The following is a 26,916-nucleotide window of genomic DNA, read 5'->3' as shown; positions in this document are numbered from 1 at the left end:
TTCACAGAGATGGTTGAGCAGGATGGTATGGTTGACAGTGTCGAAGGAAGAAGAGAGTTCGAGGAGGATGAGGACAGAGGGAATGTTAGAGTCAAGGTTGGAGAGCAGATCTTCACAGATGTTCAGGAGAACAGTTTCCGTGCTTCTGGCAGCTCTGAAACCAGATTGGTGGTCATGGAGACAGCCAACAGAATTGGAATGAAGGTTAAGCTGAGAGATGGCCAACTTTTCCAGGAGTTTGCCAAGAAAGGGAGTAATGGAAATTGGGCGATAGGTAGCTGGACAAGAAGGATCAGCTGTGGGTTGCTTGAGAAGAGGATGCACAAAGGAGTGCCTCAAAGGGGAGGGGGAAGGATCCAGAGGCAAAGGAGTGGTTGCAAAAATCAGCAAGGGCTGGAGCGAGGGTGTCAATGTGGACCTTGATGGTATGGAGGATGGAGGAAAAGGGGACTATGGACTAGGAGTAAGGTAGTCACTACGGTGAGTAACATAGTTATTTTTGGGAACGCTTGCTAGCTAGGGCCTAGCGGATACTTTCCACTTAAAGACTGGGACGACAAAGTTGGAAAACAAAGTTGGGACCAAGCAGTGATGTTGGTTTGTAGTTTATGGAACTGATCTGCATCCTGATGTCCTATTTGCAGGGTTAAACATTGCTAGCTGTAAGCTACTAGCCCAGGCATAAATAGTCACTTTCCCCCTCAGTTCACTTCCTACCCACAGCACACCCTTTCTTAAATGCGAGCAACTTGAGGCAAGTGCATATTTTGATGACTGCAAATTTTATCTATTTCAAGATGAAAAGTTGTATTTAAGAAGCCAGTTTGCGTTCTAAGTGCATTCCAGCTGTGCCACAGGCACCCCTGGTTCTAATATTGCTTCTATCATCAGGACCTGAGTAAGGTGTCCAACAGCTTATTTTAGTTAACTGAGGACAACTGAGAAATGCTGGCAAAACGACTGCTCATTTTAGTCCCCTTAAAATGTTGATAGCTCTTGAATACAGTATTTAGGCATAATGATTCCCTTATGGAAAGCGTTCCCTTTTAACATGTTTGTTTTTACTTATTTCATTGCCTATGGCTTCACAACTCTGAATAGTTGTATAGGTGCGATCTGTTGAACGTATGCTTCCTTTATTTGAGCTAATAGTATGGTCACTTAGTAGTAGTAGATGAGCTTTGTATGATGATTGTTGGGCACGTGGGTCACCATAGAAAAATGAAAGCAGCTCAAACCAGCAAGTGGAACAACCATTGTCTGAATACACTTGTTTGGTCCTCTTCTAATACATGTTGTAACAATTCATAACTGCCTCTGGAACTTACTCTGCGTGAGATTTTCCTGGCCGGGTAGCCCTCCCAAGATTTAGAAACTGTTAGATTGATCAGCGCCTTTGGTGAGGTTTCCATATATGAATAACTTGAGCGAGATTTGGGCCGGCCCATCTCGGAGGAGGCCTGGGGCAGATATGGCAAGTTTAGATTTTACAAACCTATTGCACTGAATACTTGTTTGTTTCTTTTTAATGCGCACCAGACCCGAGGGTATCAGGGTGCAGAAACGAGGATATTTTCAGCTTACAAAGTTACTAAAATGCAATACAAAATACAATGGGTAGTGCAGTTAGTAGTGATAGGCAGAGCATTAAAGTATACAGTGCATATGTTACAGGATGTAAGTTAACAAATGCATGGTCATAGGAGACAGTATATTACAGAAGTGAAGTAGCTATATACAGTACATCTATACACAATGGGGTAGGCGAAGGAATGAGCCACATATGTACAACACGGCAGTAAGAGAGGCTAAAGGGCCATATTGGAGTTAGAAGTCGTTTTCTTTGAACCAGTTTATAATGTTCGGTTTAAAGTTGGGATAGGTTTGGTCCGCTCTTAGCGAGGGGGTGGAGGGAGGGAGGTAGTTCCAAAGTTGGCCAGCTTTAACTGGGAAGCTGTTGCAGCCAACTTGGTTCATTTTGAAAGTAGGGACTGTAAGGAAGTTAGTGTAGGCAGTTCTGGTAGGTGGGAGAGTGGGCTTTCTGTTGATTCTGTCTATTAAGAAGCGAGGTGCCTCGTTGACACTGAAGGCTGAGTCATTTTCCAGCCTGATGTTTGTCAATGGTGGAGAGCCAGTTAGTCTGCCTCCTTACCTCCGAGATATGGTCTTTTTTAGGTATACCTAGAGCTGCTCTCAAGGCGTTATTTTGCCAAGTTTGAATTTTTCTGGTAATGTATTTATTGGAGCCAAGGTATAGGGCATTGCAGTATTCCAATCTGGACAGCACAAGTGCTCTGGCCAATGTGGTGCAGCTGCTTGTTGAGAGAATGGGTCTGGCCGATCTAATCAGTTTACATGTGTAAGCTGGGGAGGATGCCATTGCACTCACCTGTTTCGCTAAGATAAGGCTAGAGTCCAGATAGAAGCCTAGGGCTTTTACCTCCTTGGCGACCTTGATCGAGTTGCCGTCTATGTCGGAGGAGGTGTATTTGTGGCCAAGTTTGTTAATTTTAGTCGTGGTCCCCAGAATAATAAGTTCTGTTTTGTCATCATTCAGGCAGACCATAGCTGAATGATGAGGTATATAGTATTTGCCAAGGCCAAATCCTTCTCATAGTCCCCTGTAAGCGGTAAGAGAATCTGAATGTCATCTGCATAGGTGGTTTAGGTGACACGAGACCGTCCAGATCAAAAAGGGGCTTGGTAAATGTATTATACATGGTGGGGGGAAAAGCATGACCCCTGTGGAACTCCACAGGTGGTGCGAATAGGGTCTGCTGCTGCTGTGGCAGGGAAGACTCCCATCGTTCTGCTACTTAAGAATGATTGGATCCATGCTATGGCTTGTTGAGAAAAGTGTGCAGCTGAGTCTAGATGGTCGCAGAGGACTTTGTGGTCCACCAGGTCGAACGCTGCTGAAAGACCATGGAGGAGGAGGAGTAGTAGGGCAGATTTACCTTTGTCTCTCAACTCGTCGACCTGAGCCTTAAGGTCGATAAGAGCAGTTTCAGTGCCATGTTGTGGCCTAAATCCTGATTGCCGGACCCTAAGATGTTGGTTCTGTTCGAGGAACTTCTGAATTTGAAGGTAAGCCAGCCTTTAAAAGGAATGGCATCGTTGTGATGGGCCTATAATTAGTGGGTATGGGATCTAGCGATTGTTTAAGGAGTGGGAGGACCCAGGACTCCTTTAGGTTGTTTGGGATGGTACCAGTAGTAAATGACACGTTAATAAGCTTAGAGATAAATGGTGCTAAGTCTCTGGCTACGTCTTTTATAATTTGGGCAGGACATTAATATCCATGACAGTTAGATGGTTTAAGTGAGAGAATAATTGTTTCATCCTCTAGTATTGATACTTTAGAGAAGTTGAAGTGTTGTGTTGGTTTAGGTAGCGTAGGTGGCGTGCAAGCCTGTGAGGTAGTCATTGGTAGTTTTAGTTTTTTCTTATACATTTTAACCTGAAGGGTGGACATTTTGTCTGCGAGCCCCTTCTGTATGTCAGAGCACCAAGACTTAACACAGTTATCAGGTACGGGGATAGGATTCTCAAGTTCTTTCAGAATTGCGAACAGTTCCTTAGTGCCTGATTTCTTTCACTTGCAGGATCCTATTATTGTCAGTTTCCTTGTTAGAGCGCCGTATGTCAGTTTTGTATTTGGTGGAGATGTTCTTGAGGTTAACCTTATTTGCTTCAGATTGCACTAGCCTCCAGACGCCTACACCTTTTACGTTTTTCTTTTCTTAGTTTTATAAAGTATGGAGTAAACCAGGCATTCAGATGTGCTCTAGGTTTGCTATTCCTCATTTTTAAAGGGGCGATAGTGTTTAGGGCTCCTTTCATTACTTTGTTGTATTCATTTACTAAAATCGATGGATCGGTAGTATCGGGTAGTGAATTCGGGGTGGGGAGTATTAGTGGTAGTAGTTTGTCGGTGGTTATATTCTTTTTATTCCATGTTGGGGTGGGGTGTGCTATGGGGTTCTTTTGAGCTGTGTAGGTTTTGGCGTCTACTGAGAAAGCTAGGAGTGAGTGGGCAGTCCATAACAAGGAGGGGGGTGGCTAATGGCGATGAATAGTGGTATCACAGTTATAGTCAGCCACCCAATCCAGCGTTCTGCCCATCTCATGGGTTGGTAATGCCACTTTTTGAGTGAGGCCTAGCTCAAAGTACATTCGCTATGGATGTTGCTTGAAGGTCTTTGGCGTCGTTGAAACCCAAGTTCAGGCCCTCCAGTAGGAGTACCTGGGAGGTATTTTTTTAAGTTATCGGAGAGGATTATGGAAATGTCTTCCTCGAATGTGCCAATGGGGACTGGGGTCCTATATATTAGGTGGATAGTAATGGTTTGGGAGTTTGATATAGGTATCTTGGCCGTAGGGAGTCGCAGGAATTGACATGCAGTGGGGCAACTAGTCTCATACCTAGGCTGGATTTGGCTATAATAGCTATGCCGCCTCCGCCAGTTTCATCTCATTCTTCTCTAAGAATGATATAGGTATCTGGCACTGCAAGCATCAAGGCTGTCCCTGCTGCCTGGTGTAGCCAAGATTCAGTGATGGCAAGGAAGTCATATTTTTCAGTTTGTATCAATTCGGCAACCTCTATGGCATGGGCTACTAAGGACCTTGCGTTTATTAAGGCTCCTTTAAGGTGGGTAGCGGGATTCCCTACTAATTGGGTAAGAGAAACTTTGCAGTTGAGATCTATTAAGAATGAAGGTTTATTATGTTTGGGCATGGCATTCTAAGGTTTGGTTTGAGAATGGTATCTAGGTTGGTATGATTTGGGTTTTTAGATGTGGTGTCTTGCTTGTTAAGGACGTGTTTGCTTTATTGGGTAGTGTTAGTTAAAAGGCTGGAAGAAAGTTTGAATAACTTAGTTTCAAGCGGAGTCTGACGTTTCTAAGCATAAGGTCACATGGTAAGTTGGTTCTCGGTGGGCTTTGGATGTGAGCGATGGTAGGTACTGGTAAGCTTGGGTTAATTGGCTCCAGTGGGATACTAGCATTGCCTATGGTCGCGACCATGATGTTGTTTGCTGTCACGTTAACAATAATATATGAGTTAGTGGGGTCAATGTAGTCCAAAGAACAATTAACTGATGTGCAGTGGCATATATTGTGTACTGCATCAATCGAGGTTCCACAGGTGGTAGTTGGTGTCACTAAGACTAGGTAAACCTAATTGCGTGCAGTAGAGCTTCAGATGAATTACTGTGTACCAAAGGGTTGGATGTAAGTAATATCTCTCGTTAAGGGCGGAGATTGCAATCTAGTAGAGGAGAAATCCTACGGCAGTATCAACAATTTATTCTAGCTTTCATGTTTACATGTTTCCAATGTGCTTTACAGTAGTTTACCATGTTGCATGCTTGCCAGCTCTATTTGTGACACATTTGAATGGTATTATCGTTCAGCGAGATACAGCCTCCTCCTCCATGAATCCCGTTCATGCAGAGCGAGTTCTGTTGCCCGCTCTACATTACATTGATGTACATGGCATAATGAATTTCTATCTGGAATGTTATGACATGTGATGGTTTCATTCACTTTTGTAGCCCTAGATGAATTACGGGCTGAATCTACAGATTGATGGTCTCAATCTTTTTTTTTTTTTCTTGACATTTAATAAAGAAATGTTTTGTATATGTCCGCAGTGATGTTGTTCTGACTTTAGCCTATTTCACAGCCATCCATTTGAAGTCTTTCTATTCCTATTTAATATATTTTTGGTACCAAGTTCCTTGAGTCACAAAACCCTCTTGTACTTTTTGGTATATTAATTTTCCCCGTGTCCGTGAGGAAGGGGACATCCTTTTGCTTCTGATAAACATACCGACCATACATATCTGCATATACCAATGCAAGGGATGAACACGCTGTTAGACTATGTTGGGAAGTAGTCAACATTGCTTTGTTTTTACATATTCGACTATTTCATTTATTGATTGTTAGATGCCACTGGGTGCCACGTATGGCTCTAACTGGTAGTTGATTTAGCCTCAAAACGTGGCAAAACTTACGTACCATCGGATTAGGGCAATGTATCGGATACCTCTGAGGTGATGGGAAAGAATAAAGTATTCCTTCGAGAAACTGAAAATTGTGCAATTTGCCCATGTAGTCAAAATTGCTCACCCAATCTTTCTTTTGAAGTAGTTTCTTAAATGCTGATTTGACTGCATTGTATCGTCCGCACCGTGAGAGGTTAATTGACCAATCCAAATCGGCATACAAGTCACAACACATGGCATCATATTTATCTGCTTTAGTTTTGTACATCTGCATTATACTAGTTTCCAATATTTTTAGCATTTGGCTTACCGATGACATGGGGCTTTCAGTGGTAACAGGCCTCTCTGTTGTAATATGATGGTCTTTAGAGAAATCTGGCCAAATTCGATGCAAATGTATTATATGGAACAAGTGTGGGAAGACCCAAAATGGTTCGCCAGAAATAGCCTTTAACTTTATCTAACCATAAAAGGTTACATACCGTCAAAGCTTCCAGGCCATAGGCAACCACTGGAATAAACCACTGAGTGTATAATGTCATAATGCTTTTTAGGGAATATCCAGCTAGTGTAATACAAAACTGAGGATCCGCATAGTGAATCTTTTAGCTCGTTGAATCTCATTGGCTATCAAGGCACGATAGTCTGCTTTGCTATTGATGGTTACGCCCAAGTATTTATACGTGGAGGTGTGTTCAATCTGCCCCCAGCAAACGACTATCTTGGGTCTGTTAACTTTATTTGCAGAGAACAGCATGGTGTTTGTTTTGCCAAGAACAGCATGGTGTTTGTTTTACTTAAATTAACACTCCTGCTATATTCAGTGGCAAAGCGCCCAAGTTCTTACAATATGGCCTTCCTACCTGTGACGATAACGAGGTCATCAGCATATAGAATGGCCGTCACCTTAATATGTGAAAAAGGCGCTCTGAATACGTTACCAAAAAAATTGTGAAACATGCAGCAAAACGAGCCTTAAACAACAGGGAGAAAAACCTGCTAAACCACGAGACGACCGAATCATCTGTGTCAACACCTTCACAGACCAAAGCTTAAGAATCAAAAACACAATTAATAAACATTGCAGAATTATTAGGACATCTAAGAGCCCTTTACCTCCACCAATCTTTGCATATAAGAAAAGTGCGACCATAGGGAATAAGGTCAGCAACAGAAAACTGAAAAACAAAGACCCTGTTGCACCCAGTCTCACTATGATGTGGGGAATGACACCGTCGACTGAACACTCTGAGGTTGTTGTGGAGTCTGTAAACTGACAACTAAAACCAAAGAAGTCGACATTGGAACCAGTAAACCTTGGATACAAAAGAGCCTAACTAATTGTAACACTCAAAACGTTATCTATTTAACCAAATGCTTGTGCGGGCTAACTTCAGTTGGTAAAACCATCATGGAACACAGGAGCTGTCTTAAAAAACAGAACTGAAAATGCACCCATGGTGAAACATTTCACCCAAATGAATCATGGTATCTAAGACTTTACCTGGACTATTTTACAGTCCCTTAAAGGAAGCCAGACTGTGGCGCTGGAGAATAGACTATTGAGAAAAGAACAGGAAATTATCTATATGATGAAGATGCATACAAGGGGTTTGAATGATTCAGTCGAGTGGCATAAAATTAAGAACGGACCGTAGACTTGTCAATAAAAGATCCATAGTAGTATCTTAAATGTGCTAAACGTGAAGTAACATATATATACCTGGTAGACCCCCATGGCTAACTATCTAGGGAGTACCTCCAGCGATATGTATGTTTCACAACGTCTGGAAGCATGCTCTGCATGAAGTTACACACCAATTTGTAATAATTGCTTGGCAAACTATTTCTATAAGTTGGACCACTCTCAGTGATTGTACCTACACAGAATGTTTCTTCCCATATTAATGATGGTACCCTTCTTTCATTCTTTGGGTCTGACGAGACTTCTCTTAATGCACCCCTTACAGAGGTAATTTTCCGCCTCAGTTTTTGGACGCTGGTTCGCATGATCTATTAAGAATCCCTTGTTGGGTAATTTCCTTGCCGGCGACTGAGTTGTTCGCTAACTTGTCTAGCATGTGAACCCACGTTTAAGATTGCAACCCCTTAACCACCTCCTTTGGGTTGATTTTTACCATCACTGCTGTTAAATTGTTTGCTCTGCCTAATTTCTTCGCCCAATGGCAGGACGTTGCAAATGCTGGCAGTAGTATACTATACTTTGTCGGATTTAATTATTAATATTAATTTTTCCCGAATCCGGTTCGCTTCCGTATTTGGTTAACTTTTCACTCTTGAGCCATTTCTTGCATATGGCTCTGCCCGAGGGAGAATATATTTGCCTATCACCATGTTCTAGTCCTATTAGGCTCCATTCCAATATGGTGCCCCGACACGCGAACGGAATCGAGGTAGGTCTTCGTTCTTCGCCCGCGTTGTCATGGTGAGCAGAATACATCCCTATCCGGTGTCTCAAGTGAGACAGGTCTGGCTTTCGGCGAGGCGTGCGCTAGGAGCTCAGACACATTCTTCACATACCATCCAGAGGTAATGCCTTCTGCAGCGGTACTCTAAGACGGATAGCTAGCAGCCGTATTGCGCTTCTCTCTAGCCAGACGGGTTGTTGTTTCCAACAGCATTTACTGCTCCTGGCCCGGCGGCCATCCATTTCAACCGACCTCGGAATTCTTCTCCACGAGTCCTTGCAGCGTCCTGACTTACATTCAGCTTAAAGGTAATTTGCCTCCCATTGTTGTAGCTCACTGTCCTGTTGTGTCCCAGTTGCACTTACGGATCAAGTCATTTTCCTTTGCCATCCAGGTTCTACTTCCGTACCTGAGGTATTCATTCTTTTGACCTTTTTTGGCACACTTTTAGAAGCTCAAGATCGCCATTCAAGGCTCGCCCTCCTCAAGAACCCTGCCACGGCGCCGGCAAAGAGGGACCGGTACGAGAAGAAGTACCGGGTCCCTGACGCTGCCCCCTTGTGCCTTCGGGCACAACCTACCCCGGATTCGGTCGTCTCGGCGGCGGCAAAGAAGAAAGCTGAGGGGGGGGGGGGGCATCGGCCTCGACATCAACTTCCCCGCCGGACGGCGAGGGCAGGAAGTTGGACACGATGGGACGACGGATCATCTCATCCGCAGCGACAACTATCAAGGCGGCCAACGCCCTGGCTATCGTAGCCCGCTACGACAGGGAGTTGTGGTTCAAAATCGCCCCTTTGGTAGACTTCCTTCCGGACGGCAAAAGGGCTGAGGCCCTTGAAATCCTACAGGAGGGTGAGATTGCTTCAGACCACGCCATCACGGTGGCTACGGACATCGCCGACACCGGTTGCCGTCAGTTGGGCAACGACGTTTGCTTGAGACGACGAGGATGGCTCAGAGAACAGATTTCTGCCAGGACGTACAAACCAAGGTTTTGGACATGCCCTTCGACGGCAACAACCTTTTTGGGAAGGCGGTTGATGAGTCCCTTCAGGCCATCAAGACAGACAAAGAGACTGCGCGGGCACTGGGAGTGCTCCAACAACGACGGCCGTCCTTTCGGAGCTCCGGAGGCAGACAAGGTGCCTCCAAGGGATCCGGCAGTGGCTCCTCCAAGTACCGCCAGGCGGCAAGATCTTCGTCCTAGGAAGCCTACATGGGACGAAGATCTACACCTAGTCAGGTGGTGCCCGTCGTCGTCGACAGGGAGGTCAAGGAGGCAAGGCGGCCTCCAAACAAGATTGAACCGACCGTGGGGTCGGGCCCCCGCCGAAGTACCTCGGTGGGAGGCCGGCTGGCGAGGTTCGTCAGCGTGTTGGAGTCCATCTCCACTGACCGTTGGGTGCTGGACGCCCTGGCCCAAGAGCACGCCCTCGAGTTTCAGAACAAGTGCCCTCGCGTTCCACCCGTGGCCAGGAAGGAAAATCACATCCCTCAACTACTGTTGGAAGTAAGGGCGATGCTCAAGAAGGGCGCCATTGAGCTCGTCCCAAAGAGGCTTCGGGGCTCTGGAGTTTACTCGAGGTACTTCCTCGTAAAAAAGAAGACAGGAGGATGGCGCCCCATCCTGGACCTACGACGACTGAACAAGTACATCAAGGCGCAGAAGTTCTGTATGGTCACCCTCCAGCACGTGCTGGGGTCGCCGTTGGACTTGGAGGATGAGTACTTCCACATCCCCATTCTAAAAAGACACCGAAAGTTCCTCAGGTTCGTGGTCCAAGGGCGGCACTACCAGTTCAAGGCCCTCCCGTTCGGATTGAAGTCGGCACCCAGGGTGTTCACCAAGTGCCTCGCACCGGTGGCGGCGCGGCTGCGCCTACAGGGGATCCACGTCTACCCCTACCTGGACGACTGGCTCATCTGGGCAAGGACGAGGGAGCTCGCCGTGGAGCACACTGCGAAGACCGTCCAGCTGCTCACGGACCTGGGATTCTCCATCAACTTTCCAAAATCCCACCTGGTTCCGTCGCAAGTCGCCCTGTTTCTGGGAGCCAAGCTTGACACAGTGGTGCGGCTGGCCTCGCCGTCGGAGGGAAAGGACCAGGACCTTTCTGGGCAAGGTGCAGCGTCTGCTCGCCACAGACATGGCCAGGGTAAGATCTATCAAGTCCCTCCTCGGGATGATGTCCTCCTGCATTTATCTGGTGCGTCTTTGCAGGCTTCGGATGCGCCCCTTACAAGAGTTCCTCGACACCCGCTGGGTCCAGTCGACGGGCAGCTTCGAGGACAGGATCCCTCTCAACGAGACGTTCCGCCAGGCGATCCGGTGGTGGAGTACCCGCTCCCATCTGTCGGCGGGCATGGACTTTCAGTTCCCAGCTCACCAGATGACGGTGACGACGGACGCCTCCCTGGAAGGTTGGGGAGCGCACTCCGGAGATCTTCACGCGAGAGGCCTTTGGCTCCCGGAGGAGAAGTCACTCCACATCAACATTTTGGAGCTCTGCGCAGTGTTCTGGGCCCTCAGGTCCTTTCTTCCATCCCTCAAGGGCAAGGTGGTGAGGATCTTCACCGACAACACCACCACGATGTTCTACATCCGGAAGCAGGGTGGAACCAGGTCCCCGGCCCTATCCAAGGAAGCCCAGGATCTGTGGCATTGGGCCGTCGCCCAACGGATGTTTCTGGTGCCTCTTCATCTGGCAGGAATAAAAAACACGATCGCCGACTCACTCAGCAGGGAGCTGCGCTCGTGCCACGAGTGGGAACTCCAGGATACGCCAGGATCAAGTGGATCGTGGGGCGAACCCCAAATCGATCTCTTCGCGGCGGCGACGAATTCCAAGTGCCGGAGGTTCGCCAGCAGGTTCCCCCAGCCGAGGAGCATGGGCGATGCTTTCTCGTTCCCATGGGACGGCCTATTTCTTTATGCATTCCCTCCGCTGCCGTTGCTGCTCCGGCTCATCGACCAGCTCAAGAGGTCACGGTACAGGATGATCCTCGTCACACATGCGTGGCCGAGACAGATCTGGTTCCCGGACCTTCTGGACTTGTCAACGTCCACACCAGTCAAGCTGCCGACGGATGCAGACCTTCTCTCCAGAGAAGGAGGCGCCATTCTTCACCACAACCCGGAGTCGCTGAACTTGCAGGCCTGGCTCCTGCAGCACTAGAGTTTGGAGGGTACGACATCCCGGCCGACTGCAGAGAGGTTCTTGCAAAGGCCAGGGCGTCCTCAACTCTCAAGTGCTACGGACATAAATGGAAGAGGTTCTCTGTCTTGTGCCGTGCACAGAAGATTAACCCTCAGCGGATTACGGCCCCTCAAGTACTGCCGTACCTACTGTCGCTGGCCGAAGCTGGACTGGCTCACGCCTCCATCAAAATACATCTGGCTGCAATCTCCCGATATACCAGGACTACGGGACGGGCGTCCTTGTGGTCTCATCGCCTGGTGAAAGAATTCATGAAGGGACTATTCCGATCATTCCCGCCGGTGAAGGCTCCTGCCCCGGCGTGGGAGCTTAATGTGGTGCTGACAAGGCCCATGGGGAGGGGGGTCCATTCGAGCCTATGCATTCGGCACCTCTGAAGTTCCTGTCATGGAAGACAGCTTTCCTCGTGCCCATCACCTCCACACGACGAGTGGGAGAGATCCAGGCCCTATCTTGCAAGGCTCCATACTTCACTTTTCATGACACGAGGGTGGTGCTGAGGACACACCCCTCCTTTATGCCCAAGGTGCCGTCGGACTTCCACCTCAACGAGCCCTTGGTGTTGCCAGTTTTCTTCCTGTCGCCTTCGTCGCCGGCCGAGAGGACTTTGCACTCGCTGGATGTAGCTAGAGCGCTGAAGTTCTACGTGGACCGCACAAAGAGTTTTCGGAAGACGTCACAGCTGTTTGTGAACTTTGGGACTGTGAATCAAGGGAAGGCTTTCTCGTAGACTTCCATTTCCAGATGGCTCTCAGGCTGCATCATGCACTGTCACTGGTTGGCAAACCGACCGCTGCCCGGCCGTCCGAGAGCCCATTCGACCAGAGCGATCGCTGCTACCACGGCGTTCCTGTCTGGTGTGCCCTTGCTAGACATCTGCAGGGCTGCGACTTGGAGGTCGACGCACACCTTTACGAGATTCTACCGCGTCGATCGGGACTCCAGGGAGGTGTCCAGGGTCGGCCAAGCAGTGCTGTGCAACCTGTTCACCTAAGGTGAGCCTGGTGAGGAAGTAAGAGATGCTTAATGTTGAGTTGTTGTATTGCTTAATGTTGAGCCTGTTGCCACCTCCCGTGGTTGTGCATGTGTGTACTGCTATGTATTCTCTTATTCATGAGCATGTGAATCCATGCCAGACCCCATGCTGGAGAAGGAACAAGTTACTTACCTGTAACTGTTGTTCTCCAGCATGGGTCTGGCATGGATTCACATGCGAACCCTCCCGCCTACCCCTCTGCGGCTCTTCACTTGGTCATACTGCCACTTTACGTGCTACCAAATCTGAGGATGGCTGCCAGAGGCGGGGCTTAGGGAAAGGGCAGTCATTGGCTGGGGGCAGTATGACCCAGAGACCAGTGATTGGTTTTCTACTAAGAAAGACAGATCAGAAACGAAACTGACACTGATTTCTTTTCTATAACGAGGATTCCCGGCCTGACGACGGGGAATATTCATGAGCATGTGAATCCATGCCAGACCCATGCTGGAGAACAACAGTTACAGGTAAGTAACTTGTTCCATGTAATCCGTCCTCTGACCATTTTCCTCCGGTCTCTAACTGACCACATCTTGCTCCCCACCCTGCTGTGCTCGCGTCGGATTCTATTATGAGCTCTGGCCCGTCGCCGAAGATGGCGCGACTGTTCCAGGCTTCCATGTTTTGCAGCCACCAGTGAAGCTCTGAGATTGCTTCGCTGTTTAAGGTTATCAATTGATGGTAGCCCAGACCTCCATGCAAGTGTCTGGTCTTGAGCCTCTGAAGGGCTCTGTAATGTTAGGGGGCCCGGGAAGATGGCCTGAATCGAAGCTGCCAGAAGCCCTACTATTCTGGCTAGGTATCGAAGTGAGATGGTCTTCTTTGTTAGGACTGTCTTGATCTCCTTCTTTATCGCTCTCACTTTCTGGTTCGGGAGTTCCAGTGTTGCTTTCACTGTGTCTTGTCATGATCTCTGCTTCCAAAAGGTCAGGGTTTTCCCAACTCCCTTGGAAGCAGATCCATAACCCAGGTTCCGAGTGCCAACCAGTCCCAATTGGGACCTTTTGGACCCAGTCCTGGCGCCAGTGGCACCAGGCTCATAAATATGCCCAGTCCCAGCGCTGGAAGCGCCGGGCTCATAATGCTTGGGTGGACTTACCTGCAGCAGACCATGCTGCTTACTTGCCTGCCAGTTGAGCCTCTGATCCTCTTCTGTTTGGAACTACTTTTCCTGTTGGGTGGGGCAGGAGCCACTCCCTAGATTCAGAACACTGGAACTCTTCTGGAAAGCAGGAACTCTTTTCTTACCTAGGCGTGGCTGTGGAAGGAGACACCTCAGCACTACAGGAGGCTATTTAAACCACACCCGATGGATGAATCTTGCTTTGCGTTATTCTGCATCCTCAGCAGCAGAACGCTCATCGTGTCTTCTGCATCTGATCCTGGGCCTAAGGAAAAAGGCTTACCATTCTGAATCCAGTCTTCAGCAACACCTATAAAGACAAGAAAGAACAGGTTAGCATTACGGTCTTCAGTGACAGCTCTTCACTTACCTGGTCCATCGGCTGCCACCAACGCCTCGCGCTGCATTCCGGCATCTGAAAGACAAAGGCTTACCTACTCTTCGTGCGCTCCGGAGATCTTCACACTGCATTCCGGCATCTGAAAGAGAAAAGCTTACCAACTCTTCGCACGCTCCGGAGGCCTTCGGCGCTGCATCCCGCATCTGAAAGACAAAACAAGGTGCGTTTAAAGACATTGGGGAACTTTAATACTCACGTGCCATTACTCCTTTCTACATCTAACCCGGTGGGTATTCCAGCACCCTGCAGCCGCCCCGAACTTGTACCTGCAAAATAAAAAGACAGTTAGAGCGCATCGTGAAGCAGGCAACAAGCGCTTACTTACGTGCTTCCAGGCGCTTCTATTCATCACACGGGCTCCATCTTCAACTCACTTCAGCCCGCCATCCGCCATCGCCGGAACCCTGCAAAACAAGAGACATCATTACTAAAGACTTTAAAGACATTAGAATTACTCGAAACTTACCGTTTGTGCAGTAAACGACGGACAGCAGTCCTCTGAAGTCAAGAGGCCTGCTCCCCTTATCCAGTGAAGAAACTGGTTACAGCACCCTGCCTCGAGGCAGATGGAGAGCACGGCGTTCACTTACCTAAGACATCTTACCCTTCGAGCCAGACATACAGCGCACAGAGGTCCAGCCCAAAGAGCCAGCCGTGTGTGACACATCACCTTTGAAGATACGGTATACGCCCAGTCAAGACCGGCGCCTCTACGGGAATCAGGTGAGCATTACATGTCTATGATAAACCCCAGGAATTCTATTCTTTTAACTGGCTGTAATTGAGACTTGTCAAGGTTCACCAGGAATCCCAGCGAGGGTAGTAAGGTGAAAACCCAACGCACATCGTTGACTAGAGAGCATTTGTTCTGGTTTAGGATTAGAATATCGTCTAGATAAATTATGATCCGAATACCTTTCTCTTATGGCTGCAGCAACTGGCCTCATCAGTTTGGTGAAGGCCCATGGGGCTGAGGCGAGACCGAAAGGAAGGCATTTGAAATGCCACACTTCCCTGTTCCTTCGGAAGCGTAGGTACCTGCGATGGGCTTCTGCTATGGGCACTGTGAGATACGCGTCTTTCAGGTCTAGACGTGCTAGCCAGTCTCTTTCGCGCAACAAGTCTCTGAGAAGATTGATTCCCTCCATCTTGAAGTGATTGTACTTTAGCCATTCGTTTAGGTTTTTTAGATTGATAACTGGACGGACTTTTTCTTTTCTGTGGACGAGGAACATATTGCTTATAAACCCAGAGGAAGACTGCGTCTCGCGTTCTAGCGCACCTTTTTGGAGAAGCTTCACTAGCTCGCTCTGAAGAAGCGCTGCTTCCAGCCCTGATAGGTGTATCGCTTGCGGCTCTTGGCATTGAAAGGGGTCGCCTAAAAAGTCTATGCGCAAGCCTGCTACGGCGTTTAAAACCCAAGCATCGCTGGATAATGCGCGCCAAGCATCCAGAAATTGTAGGGTCCTGCCCCCCACTTGCACACTCGAGGTACTCCCCACCAGTGGCGCCTGCATGTGTGTAGGATCCTCTTTGCCTGCGACCTCTCGGAAACCTCGTCCTGAAGGGGAAGAAGGCATCTTGGTGTCTTCCCTCCCAATATTGTGCTCTGTAACCTTTGGGCCTGCGATGATAGGAATATCGACCGGACGCTCAGCCCCTTTGTCGTCCAGTCCCGGCAAAAACTCTTCCGGGAAAGATTCTTTTAATGGAGCTCTGTGCTTTTTCGAGGGCTGAATAGGTTCCTACGAATTGCGACATCTCCTTCGTAAATGCTTCACCGAAAAGCAGACCTTTTGCTACTTGCCCTGCTTCATACGACGCAAAGTCGCTTAGTTTTGAGTCAATTTTTAGGAGCACTCCTCTTCTCCTCTCAGAAGAGAGGGCGCAGTTGGCATTCCCCAAGAAGCACATGGCTCTCTGCGCCCAGTTAGCTAGTACCAGAGGATCTATGGGGGTCCCAGTGTCCTTGGCTTTCTCAGCCAGATCCTTAATTTTCGCAAGCAGACCCGCTAAATCCAGTACCTTGTCTTGGCACCCTCTCCACGCTCTATCTACGCCCTTTCTAATGTCTTTAGTAACTTTCGTTATGAATGTGACCATCGGGTCTAGATCGGGGGTCTCTGATAACTTGTCAGGGAGGTCTGGGCGGGGACATTCTGCTCTCATGCGAGACCTTACTTCTCTCTCAAGTGGTTTGTGTATATGTTGCGCCATGTAGAGCGCCACTTTCGGGGAAGGTATCCACTCAGATGATTTTGGATGCCTAATGGCCTCTGGATCAAACATATCATTCGTGTCCTCCTCTTCATCTAGAGTCTCCTCTCCTGCTGCGGCGTGCCCTGGAAGGTCATTCTCTTCCCCTCCTTCATCGTCGGGCGAGTAGCCTTCGTCTATGTTCCCTAAATTATTCACCCCTGGGGCAGGGGGGGTTCTGGGCAGACCTTCTGCTGACTTTTCCAGGAAGGCCTTTTTCAATCCTGCGACGGGGTCGTCTGCCTTGTGGGGGTCTTGGTCAACCCTCCTTTCTTTGCTCGGTGGGGTCAAAGAGACTTTGCTCTTCCGAGCCTTACACCCCTGCTCAACCCCACTATGAGGGTGTCCCGTCGACGGGCCTTCGCCTGGGCTAAGCGCCCTCTTTTTCCTAGGGGATTCCTGCTCTTTTTGTAATATCCATGCTTCAAGCATGTCAAGTCTCTGAGCAATAGGTTGTAGTCCTTCCGAAACTGCTAGTGAAAGGGAGTCGCCCAATTCTTTAAAACTGAGAGACAGGTCAGTTTCTTGAAGAGAAGGTTAATCCTCCCACTCTTCCTCGGTATACTCAGGAGTTGTAGAATGTTCCCCCTCATAATGAGCCATAATGTCCTTTAGTTAGCAGAGCTAACGTTCTTTTTGTCGACTGAGAAGATCAGGCTCACAAAATGAGGCAGCTGTAAGACGGCAGGCTTTCTGGAGTCGGGCAAGAGTTTCTGTAATCGCACGTGCTCCGTGACAGAAAGTAATTCTTTTTTATTTATTTTTTTGGTCTGAGGGCTCTCCACGCAGCTTTTCTCCTCTTGCTCGCGATCGTAATACGAATGCCGGAGGGGCTCTGGGGAGGACGGGAAGGTTCGAGACCTCCCGCTTCCCCAGGGTCCTAGCGCACACATGCCGTGCGACGTGCTGTGGAGCGGGCCGGATGCCTCTCACAGGCGAGAGCGCCCGCGGCTCCGCCTCCACGGTCTCTTGAAGTTCGGGTTAGTTCTATTCGTAGCGCGGCTCTTCCAAGCCGCTTTAATATGATTTGGAGCGGGCGCAATGGCGTCGCTCTATAGATACACTCGCAAGAGCACTAATCATGGAAGAAATATAATATAAATAATATTCAAAACTAGATATTGTTTCTTTTTTTTATATATATATATATATATATATATATATATGTGCTGCGCACTAACGTTCAATATAGTCGTTTTAATCGAATTCAGAAACAAAATTTAACTTTAGAGTCACATTTAATAGAGAAAATAAGAACTTATCTCGTATGTTGGCAGCAAAAAGAAAGAGGAAGGAACCTTGTACGGGTGAATCCTTATAGGGGAGGCAGGCACCGGATTGGTGGAGGAAGGACTACTGTTTACAAGGAGGCTCTTGGGATTTGTAGGAGATCGATATAGAGCCTCTGGAAAGAGAAACTTTTAAACTAAAGATTTCTTTTACTAAAAGCAGAAAGAAACTTTTGTTTTGAAAAAGTTTATTAAAAATGTTGAATTGCTGTTGGTGGCAAATTAAAGAGTTAAGCATAATGCTTGCCACCGTCTTGTCATAGAATTAAAAGGAGAAGCAACCACAACTGAGAAAATGAAAAAAACGGATCTAGCCAGAGTAATGGCACAAGAGAGGAAAAGAGATCTATCAACCGATACAGCAAGATTTAAAAGGGGTGAAGAAGCAACCATAGAATGCAGAGATGGGAGATCCAGAGTGACAGAGAAACAGACCGCCAAATGTGGCATCGCAACACTTAAGGGTAAGAGACAAAGCATCAGAAAGTGAGACGGACTCAAAGTAGCAAACGTTAAGGAGAGAAGGAGAAAAAACATGTTGTTGCTGTCAAGCAGGTAGTGCCAGGCAGCAACAGTAGGCCCTAGAGGCAGTGAAATGATGATGGTAGAGTGAGGTACTTATAATCACCCAATGTAGTAACTCCTAACAGAGTTTGTGCCCAAGTATCCTGAAGATGAAGCTGGGTAGTATGCATCTACAACGTTCTGGTGTGGTGATTTTTTTTTTTTCACAGGTACAATACATTATTTAGAACCACTTTGAAATACAGCTGTTTTGTCACTTATGTTTTCGAACAAAGGTTTAATTATATGCACAAATTTGATAATTGTCAGACACCTTTTACTCTTTTGCGAAGGAGGAAAATAATGTTTACTCTTGAAATTGGATTTACACTCTCATTCCAAAAATGTAGAGTAAAATACTCCAAAATCATATCTGGAGCACTGGGAAACACAGTTGACATTCAGTTCCCCAGTCGCACACGCTCACTGAGTCATGCAAGGCTGGGGGCGTTTTGCTCGACACGCCTTGCATAGCTCATTGGAATGCTTGTGTTGTGAGTGTATGGTAATGGGTGCTTGTGTGAATGATAGTGCTTGCTGTGTGAATGTGTGTTGTGTTGGTCCATGTCGCTGATTTTTGGTGAGTGGGGGAGGAGGGTTGAACAAGGTCATTTTAAAAATGACTTTGGCAGGTGGGTAGGGGGATTGTGCAACAATCAGCTCTCCTTCTGAGGCACTGTGGGGCCCAGGGAACCGGGATGGTGTATTTTTACTTTACATCTATCATGGGGAGGATCTCCTGAGTGAGGGGTCTTTGGGGTGTGGCTGTGGGACGCTGGATGGTGAGATGCGTTATCCCCTTCCCTGTAACACCTTTTACCCCATCGTATCTGATGGGATACGGAGGAACTCTACCCTCCTCCCTCTTTTCCTGCACAAACACTTTCACATGGACACCCCGGTCTGGGAGAAAACACTTAACACCCGAGCAGTATACCAGACGTGTCCCAATACAATTGTTGGTTAATTACTGTCCATCACTCACACCTGACTTCCATTAAGCTTCCCCACATGAATAAAAGGAGGAGCACAAATGCACACTCTGAGTGAGGCAAAGCACTTCAGGAAACAGCAGTTTTTGAGACAGCCGCTGAGCGAGAGAAGAAAGATGGCAAAACAGGAAATTGCAAGGAGGGAAGTTCCCTAGGCCTTTCCGACAACAAACAGTTACTTTAAAGAGCCCTCTAGATTAGAAGGCGCAAGACCAGGAATCCAGGCTGAAGAATCCTGTTTTGTGTATCGCAGAAACTCGGGGCCCTCCCTCATCACTAATCCAGGCGGGGAGAAGCAACAGCTGCTGGGGTATCGTCCTTGGCTCCATGGACCAAGCAGCGTCCATGGAATCGACACAGCAGGTGAGTTTGGGAGACCGATTAACGACAGGGCTGTGTTGAAGCCAAGTTTGCAAACAGCAATATGTATGTCGTTGGAACGAACATTGTTTAAACGCGTGTGATAAAGACGCAAGTAAAGTTGAACTGCTGAGAGTGTTTGAACTTTGAAGAGACTTTGATACGATACCTTTGACAGAGTGGTCCGGCACAGTGTGGGTGCTCAATCGAAGGTCTTTGTAAGGTATCCAGCTGTGAAGTTGCAGAAGTGAAAGTTAAAAGGTTATATTAAGAAGAGACCCAAGAATTGTGACTCTAAGTCTTCCAGGGACGGGTCAAGCAAAATCATGCGCACAGTCGAACGTCTTCTATTTTTATCTAGTAAAGAAAATTAGATGGCTTTGGTCTGAGTCCAGCGGATGGGGATCCAGTTGTGCATATGAGAATCCTGAATAGAAAGGAACTTTGAATGTTTGTCGCATCAGGCCCTCAGAAATAAGAGACTTTGAAAGGCAATGAGACTTTGGCACAGAAGGTCCTGATACTGAGATTTTGAACTGCATCCTTGTGCTAGAAAAGCTAGATTATGTACTAAGCTCCAGTGTGCCGCCTTGTCCGTGCTGAAAACGTGAGGGAGGTACGCTAACGGCTCAACTATCCCGACCTATTTCGTTAACACTTTTCTTTTGTATAACATTGATTTACACACCATTTTGTTTTTAGAAGTAAGGATTAGCAATAGGTTTATTAGTATAGGCCCTTTTATTTTTACCAGACTCTGCTAGGATTGCGTTTTATTATTTGATGGTGATGGCTTGCTCTCATCTTTAGATTTAGGATTAGATGGGTGTTTTTCAAACCCATTGAAGTTCAATAAACACTGTTGAACTGTGATGACTTGTGTCTGTCATCACTGTTTGATACCATGTCTTCCTCACACTGCCCCCTGTGCCCCCCAGCATCAATTGCAAATGGATTGGCCTTTTACCCATTTTTAAATTTATATTTAAGTATGCTTAAAATCCAACATTTTAAACCCTGGGTGGGAGAGCCCAGGGTCTGTGGTGCATTGGGGAGAGCCCAGAGACTGGGTAGGAGTGGGATAAAGGAGCCCAGTGACTGTGATCGGAGGAGTTGGGGGCGCCCAGGGACTATACTGTGAGTAGGGTGCGGTGGTGGGGCACGATAGTTCATAGCTGTTTGGACTTGATGTCCATTTGGCATTTTGGGGGAGGGGGGGGCATGCCCACATTTTGCTTGGGCAGCCCAGGCCTAAAAAATTTGAAGACCACTGATCTAGTTATTTTTTAAAGGGGTGTGGACTTTTTGCAGTTCCGAAAATAAACTTTTAAATTGTCATGGAATTCCGTTTAGTCCTGGAATTCCTCTCTCAAAGAATTTTAAACTCCAGCCTTTTACTATTCCACGTTCAGATTTTCGGAAACCAACTTTCCTGTATGTAAACTAATATTAGATAGTATGACCTCCTTTTGTTGCCGGCATTCCTCGGTCCAAGCTTTTAACCTGAAGGTGTTTGAGCCGATTTCATAATGTTCCTGGCCGTTGAAACACGTGTGTATATATTTGGTAATAATCACTTTACGTTTAAAGACGAGTTTCTTCATTTGGCAGTGCTTTGAATTTCCGCTTTTTTTCTCCTGGGTAACTTCCGTCATTCTCGGCAGCCCTGTCTTTTGTACTCGGTCTGTCTGCTTCCTTTGTAACCCGAAGCATGGGCGTTACCTGTTTGCAATACGGGTTGAGTACTGGAAAGCACCTTCTCGTAGAAGTTCCATGAAAGTACTGATCATTACAATACATGTCTCTCACATAGTGAGCCTGGGTTGGAGGTCCAACTATAACGTAGTGCTTCAGTCTGCTGTAGAACGACTGATTGGTAAGTTGAGTCATTCTGCGGTTACATCACTACTAAATGTTGTTGTTATTTTTTCTTTGTTTGCATTACTTTGTCAAGCAGTTAAAGGGAGTTTGTACTCGGCCGGTCTGTACGTAGATTAAGAAGTGTGCATTCAGTAAACGAAGTGACAAGTTCATGAGGAATATAGCATTTGATTAAATGGCATCATGTGTAACACGTTATTGTTACATTTTCTTAATTTCGTGTTGCTGTTGCCTTCCATGTGTTGAATTCCCCAGTAGTGATTATTTTACATATCGAATTCACAACAAACGTTCATCCTGCTATCCTGCTCTCAAAGGACATTGGCGCAGGAAGAGTTTGTGCTCACACCCAGGCCCCCAATGCTTTTCGCAGGTGTTCTTCTGAGAAATCCTGTGGCTCCTTACTGCCTCTTGGGGCATTAGTTGGGTAGGGGGTGTTATAGGGGCATTACGCTGCCAATAGGTACTACTTCAGAAGAAGTGGTAAAGTATGACGTTTCTGACTAGTCTCCTATGAAATTAAATAGTTTGTACTTAAACACCCCTAATGTGTACAGTGGTAATTCAATAATGTTACATACAAGTATCACAAACTGTTTTGTGGTTCACTTAGTCCGGGAAATGATTGAGCTTCTTGAGCTATCGAAGCTTAATTGGAACATTTGAGGGAAAGCACTCTTAAAGGAAGTAATCTTTTTAATTCTAGTAACTATAGGCCAATTTCCTGACTTGATGGGTCATGTAAGGTACGTCAGGGTCAACTGTTGGGTTAATGAGGGAGGCTCTTTGCAAGATGGAAGGCAAGATTTCACATTGCTTTGACCTCAATTGACCTTCGTTTCTGCCGACTCCATTTTGGTTAAATAGATTCTTGACCTAAAAGGGCATTCTCTATGCTTTAGTCTCCGGGCCGCTTTTGAACCAGCCTCCTTATTATGGATAATTTTCATTAAGGAAGCCATGGATGGGGAACCCATTAAGCTGTATAGAGATTCCCACAATGACAACTTGGTGTGAAGATGACGTTTGAGGAAAAACTGTGATTTAACGTGATCATTCCCCGTTGGAGGCCTGAGACATTGTTGTGTTCTCACACTGTACTGCTTTTCTCAATAACATCAAAGGCATCCACTTGTCTCGGAATCAATCTCCATCTTGTCGGGATTTGTCAGGTAGGCAGCTTGCCCTCCAAGTCCTTATCTTTTTGTTATGTTTCTTTCATTGCGCTTTCCTTTATTTTCCTTTTAGGCCTCAGCTTATTCTACCGCGCTATGGCGTGTGACTGAACGCCGACATTTACCCAGAGCATGATTATTAATTTAAATTCTTTATTTTCCTTGTATCCTTTTTAGAGCAGTGTGCCTGGCCTCATTTAGTCACTGCAGTTCAATGGGCGGTATATTTGGTTCATTCAAAGACGGACCTGCTCTCCTGTGCTATAGTGTTTCCTCGCTGCTTTCCTCATCAGCATCCTCTAGTCTTCATCTTCTGTCAACTGCCCTCTGGGAGATGACATGTCTTTTTGGGATCACTTCCCCCAGTTAATAGCAAGCCTGGATTTAAAGTTTGCTAATTTGGTAGTTGTTGGAGACTTTAATCTTTATCCCTCTCTTCCCATCCTTATCTTAGCAGTTCTTTGAGGCTATGGCCGACCTAGGTTTTGACCAACTCGTTTCTGCCCCATCTCATTCATTCGACAATACTCTTGATTTGGTTTTCGCAACAAAGCCCTTGGTCACCATGTTCTCCCCTTCCCAATTTTATGGTCGGATCATTTAGTCATCCCAATCTTAATGCATGCTAAATTTCCTTCTTTGAATCAGTCCCCAAAAAAATCACAGAAGCACAGTTGGAATAGGGTATCCCAGGAAGAACTGTCGTCATCAATGATAGAGGCGAAATGCCTTGATGTGAATACAGTGAATTTTTCATTTTTAACACTGGTCTTCACTTCAATTGCCAACTCTCCTGGCTCCGCAAAAACGATGTAATATTATTGGTGGACCTTCTCAGCCTCGGTTTAATGACGAGCTAAAGTTGCTATGCCAAAAAAAGCGCTCAGTAGAATGCAAATGGGATTCTTCCTATTCCATGGTTGATATGACGAGGTTCATGCATACATCTAAGCTCAATCACCTGGCCATTCAGGCAGGGAAAACTGCCTTCTATGTACAGATGAAGGTGTCCTGAATCAGCCTAAAGAACTCTTCAGTGGTACCGGTCTTATCATCCCATAACAACCCTACAGGGGACAGTATTCATACCTAGTGCCTCTGTGATGCATGATCAGATTTCTTTGCTGACAAGGTAAACGTTATACATGATTAGATTGCCTGGCCAAGAGGCCTGCCCCAATAATCCTCCGGCCCCTCCTTTACTCTCCACAGCTTCATGGTCAGCCTTCCCAATTTTTTCAGCGAATGACATCTTGGTAGCTACCATGCGGCTCAAGTCGGTATCCCCTTCCGATGCTATTCCTCTTGGGCTGCTTAAAGGTATCATGCTAGCCATCGCTACGCAGGACACAAGCAGTCAATTCCTCATGTTCCTTAGGTCTGATCCCAGAGGAGCTTAAATGTGCTGTGGTACTCACCCCCTTTGAAAAAAACCCATGCTTGACCCTTTCGTTCTTGCCAACTTTTGACCTATCTCTCTTCTCCCTTTTTTCATGAAGCTGCTTGAATCACTTATCTCCCCTCTGTTCACGTCTTTCTTGGAGCACTCTAATTTCTTAAGTCCTTCCTAGTCTGACTTCCATCCCAGTCGAGGTACAGAGAGCGCACTTGTCTCAATTTTTTTCGATCTAACTCGCCTAGTTGACCAGGCAGGGGTGGGGGTCTTGATCCTTCTGGATGTGTCAACAGCATTTGATAGTCAATCATTCTGTGCTGCTGAGCAGCCTCTGCCTGGTAGGCCTCTCAGGGCAAGTCCTCCCTTAGTTTACATCTTTCCTCACCGATGGGGAGCCAGACATGGTCTCTCTCCTCTTTCTCTTTGGCTACTACTTCTTTCTTTCTCAGGGCCTTGTCTCCTTCGGCATCCGCTGCTACTCCTATGCTGATGATACCAAAATAATCGCCCGGCTGGACAGTGGAGCCTGACAATTATTTTGGTGGTATCGGCATAGTGCCGCAGCTGAGGAATTGCTTGGCGGTGGTGGCAAGTAGGATGGGCCGCAACTGGCTGAAATTCAATGGAGACAAGATGGAAGTCTAGTTTATCTCTTTCTGCCCCTATCTGGTTGTCCGCTTTATGGCCCCTGAGTTGGGTTCCTGTCCACTGCCTGTGCTGGAGATGTAAAATCTAGGGTTTAGATTTGTCATCTTCATCCACCTGCGCACACGTTGGTATCATCTAAATCTGGCTTCTTCCAGCTTGGGGTTCTTCACAAGGTTCTCCCTTTTCTTCCTGCTCACTTGCACTCTCTGGTGGTGGCTTCTCTTATTAGTCGGCTGGACTACTGTAACTCTGTTTCTTGCCCAACCCCTCTACTTTCCTCTGCGCTTAATTACTTCAGAATGCTGCAACTCATACTGCCACACAACCCCCCCCCTGCCTAAACCCCTCCTCTCCACGGCATTCCTATCTCGCAAGTCCTATGTTCTCTTCATTGGCTGCCTGTTCTACTATCAGTTTCGTTTAAGTCCCTGTGTATTGTACATTGGGCCTTCTATGACCAAGGGGCAGAGTACCTGCAGGAAAGTATTGCCCCTATTCACCAACGCCCCCTCTGTGTTCCCAACATGCCTAATTTCTCCCTGTTCAGCGTTACCGTTTGGAAAGGGTTGGCATCTGCTCCTTTTCAGTCGCAGCTGCCAAACTCTGGAGCTCTCCCTCTCCTTCTCTGAGCTACGAAGGACCATCTGGTCTCTCGTCAGGCTTTGAAAACGTGCCTCTTTTAGGCTATTCTGCTTCCCTCTGCCTTATACCTCAGTGCCAAGATGCCACTTATGGTTAATGTGACGCCACACACTAGCAGGAGCTACTTTAGGCTCCCCAGGCCCACTGGTGCCATACAAAGATAATTGGCAATGTGTATAAAGAAGCATTAGAAACATCTAGTAGACATTTAAAGGCCTAATTGATTGTATATAAGGGACAGAAAGTTAGTTTTCATCTCATGTGGAAGTTAGATTTGTGGCACACCAATTGCTGACTCCTACCTGTTGTGTCATGCCTGATACCCAGGAGCAGGTGTTGGCTCCTGCTCATGGAATTGATCCCTAGCATGCAATTCCACTGCTTTCGTCAATTTTGATAAACTGAGGGATCTTGCTACCGCCAACTCTGAAACATAACAATGCTCATTTCTTTTCAGCTCCTCTGTGTGGGGCTGAAATTCTAAGGTATGACAGCTTCGGTAGTCAAACTGAAATTTCAGAGGTTTTACGTGTCCATCTGTGTGCATCACAGCAAAACTGTGGGTTTGAAGTATCGTGGAGGTGGCCAAACTAAAACCACTAGATTGGTTTTAGGTATGGGCTGCCTCACTTGGTAAAACTTTTAGGATTGTTTGTGCAGACGTTTATAATCTGTAAAATGCAGCGAGGATCTTTTGAATAGTTTAACAAAGAATTGTCCTCAAAATCATATTGCCCAGTTCAATGATACACTGGCATTAGGATTAATGAGAGCGCAATCGGCTTGTATCTAGTAAAGCTCTATAGACATCTAGACCAGGGCACTGAAACTGTTATACACTAAAGCACAGTATTTCAGTTGTGCTAGAACCTAGATAATTGTTGTTACTGTAAGTGGAACTGTTAAGATCCTAGGGAATTGTTAATTTATTTGCGACTAAAAAAGTTAGAGAATGTTTTCTGCATGTGGGACGTAGACTGTGTGTAGTACATAATGGGTAAGGCTAAAGTAAAGTGGTCCTTATTAGACAATACAGGAATGTGCATTTGTAGCCAAATTGAATGTTGGTCCTGTTTAATAGCAATTTATATCTTAAGATTTAGACTTGTTACCTGCTTTTAAAACATTTGGTGTGCAAACTGCTAGCGGTCCTAGTTATTTGCAGTTCAACTTAATATGCTACATGTGATATTTTATCCAGTAGTATTCATTTTTTAGACTGTAAATATGTATTGACAATTTGGTATTTAGATTTCCTTCTAACCAAAACACTTAAAATCTTTATACAAATGTTTAATCATGCTTTTATTTATTGTGTACGTTTTTCTCTATGGATCATTTTGAATAAAATGATGCAGTGTAATATAAAATGTAACCTTCACCGTAAAGAGCACTTTTGTGCTCCCAGAAGTGGCGTTGGTGCAAAAGAAACCAATTTCATTGACTATATCCCATCGCAAACAGTACTGATGCATTTGTCTACCATTT

The 26,916-nt window shown here is 46.6% G+C and overlaps 1 protein-coding gene across 4 annotated transcripts in view; it reads left to right on the top strand.

Annotated features, from left to right (window-relative positions):
• The window catches only part of UBAP1 (ubiquitin associated protein 1), a 391,833-nt gene that overhangs the window by 9,088 nt on the left and 355,829 nt on the right, over positions 1-26,916 (top strand). The window contains exon 1 of one of the 4 annotated variants that reach the window (XM_069626848.1): positions 21,443-21,562. The exons of the other annotated variants lie outside the window; for them this stretch is intronic. The gene's annotated coding sequence lies outside the window, so the exon portion shown is untranslated. Of the gene's footprint in view, positions 1-21,442; positions 21,563-26,916 lie in introns of those variants that run through there. 4 annotated transcript variants of the gene reach the window in all.

Source organism: Ambystoma mexicanum, chromosome 6p, assembly GCF_040938575.1.
Source record: "Ambystoma mexicanum isolate Mex_15411 chromosome 6p, UKY_AmexF1_1, whole genome shotgun sequence".
NCBI lineage: Eukaryota > Metazoa > Chordata > Amphibia > Caudata > Ambystomatidae > Ambystoma > Ambystoma mexicanum.
The sequence above is the reverse complement of the archived record's forward strand: the minus strand, read 5'-3'. Positions and strand labels throughout refer to the sequence as shown.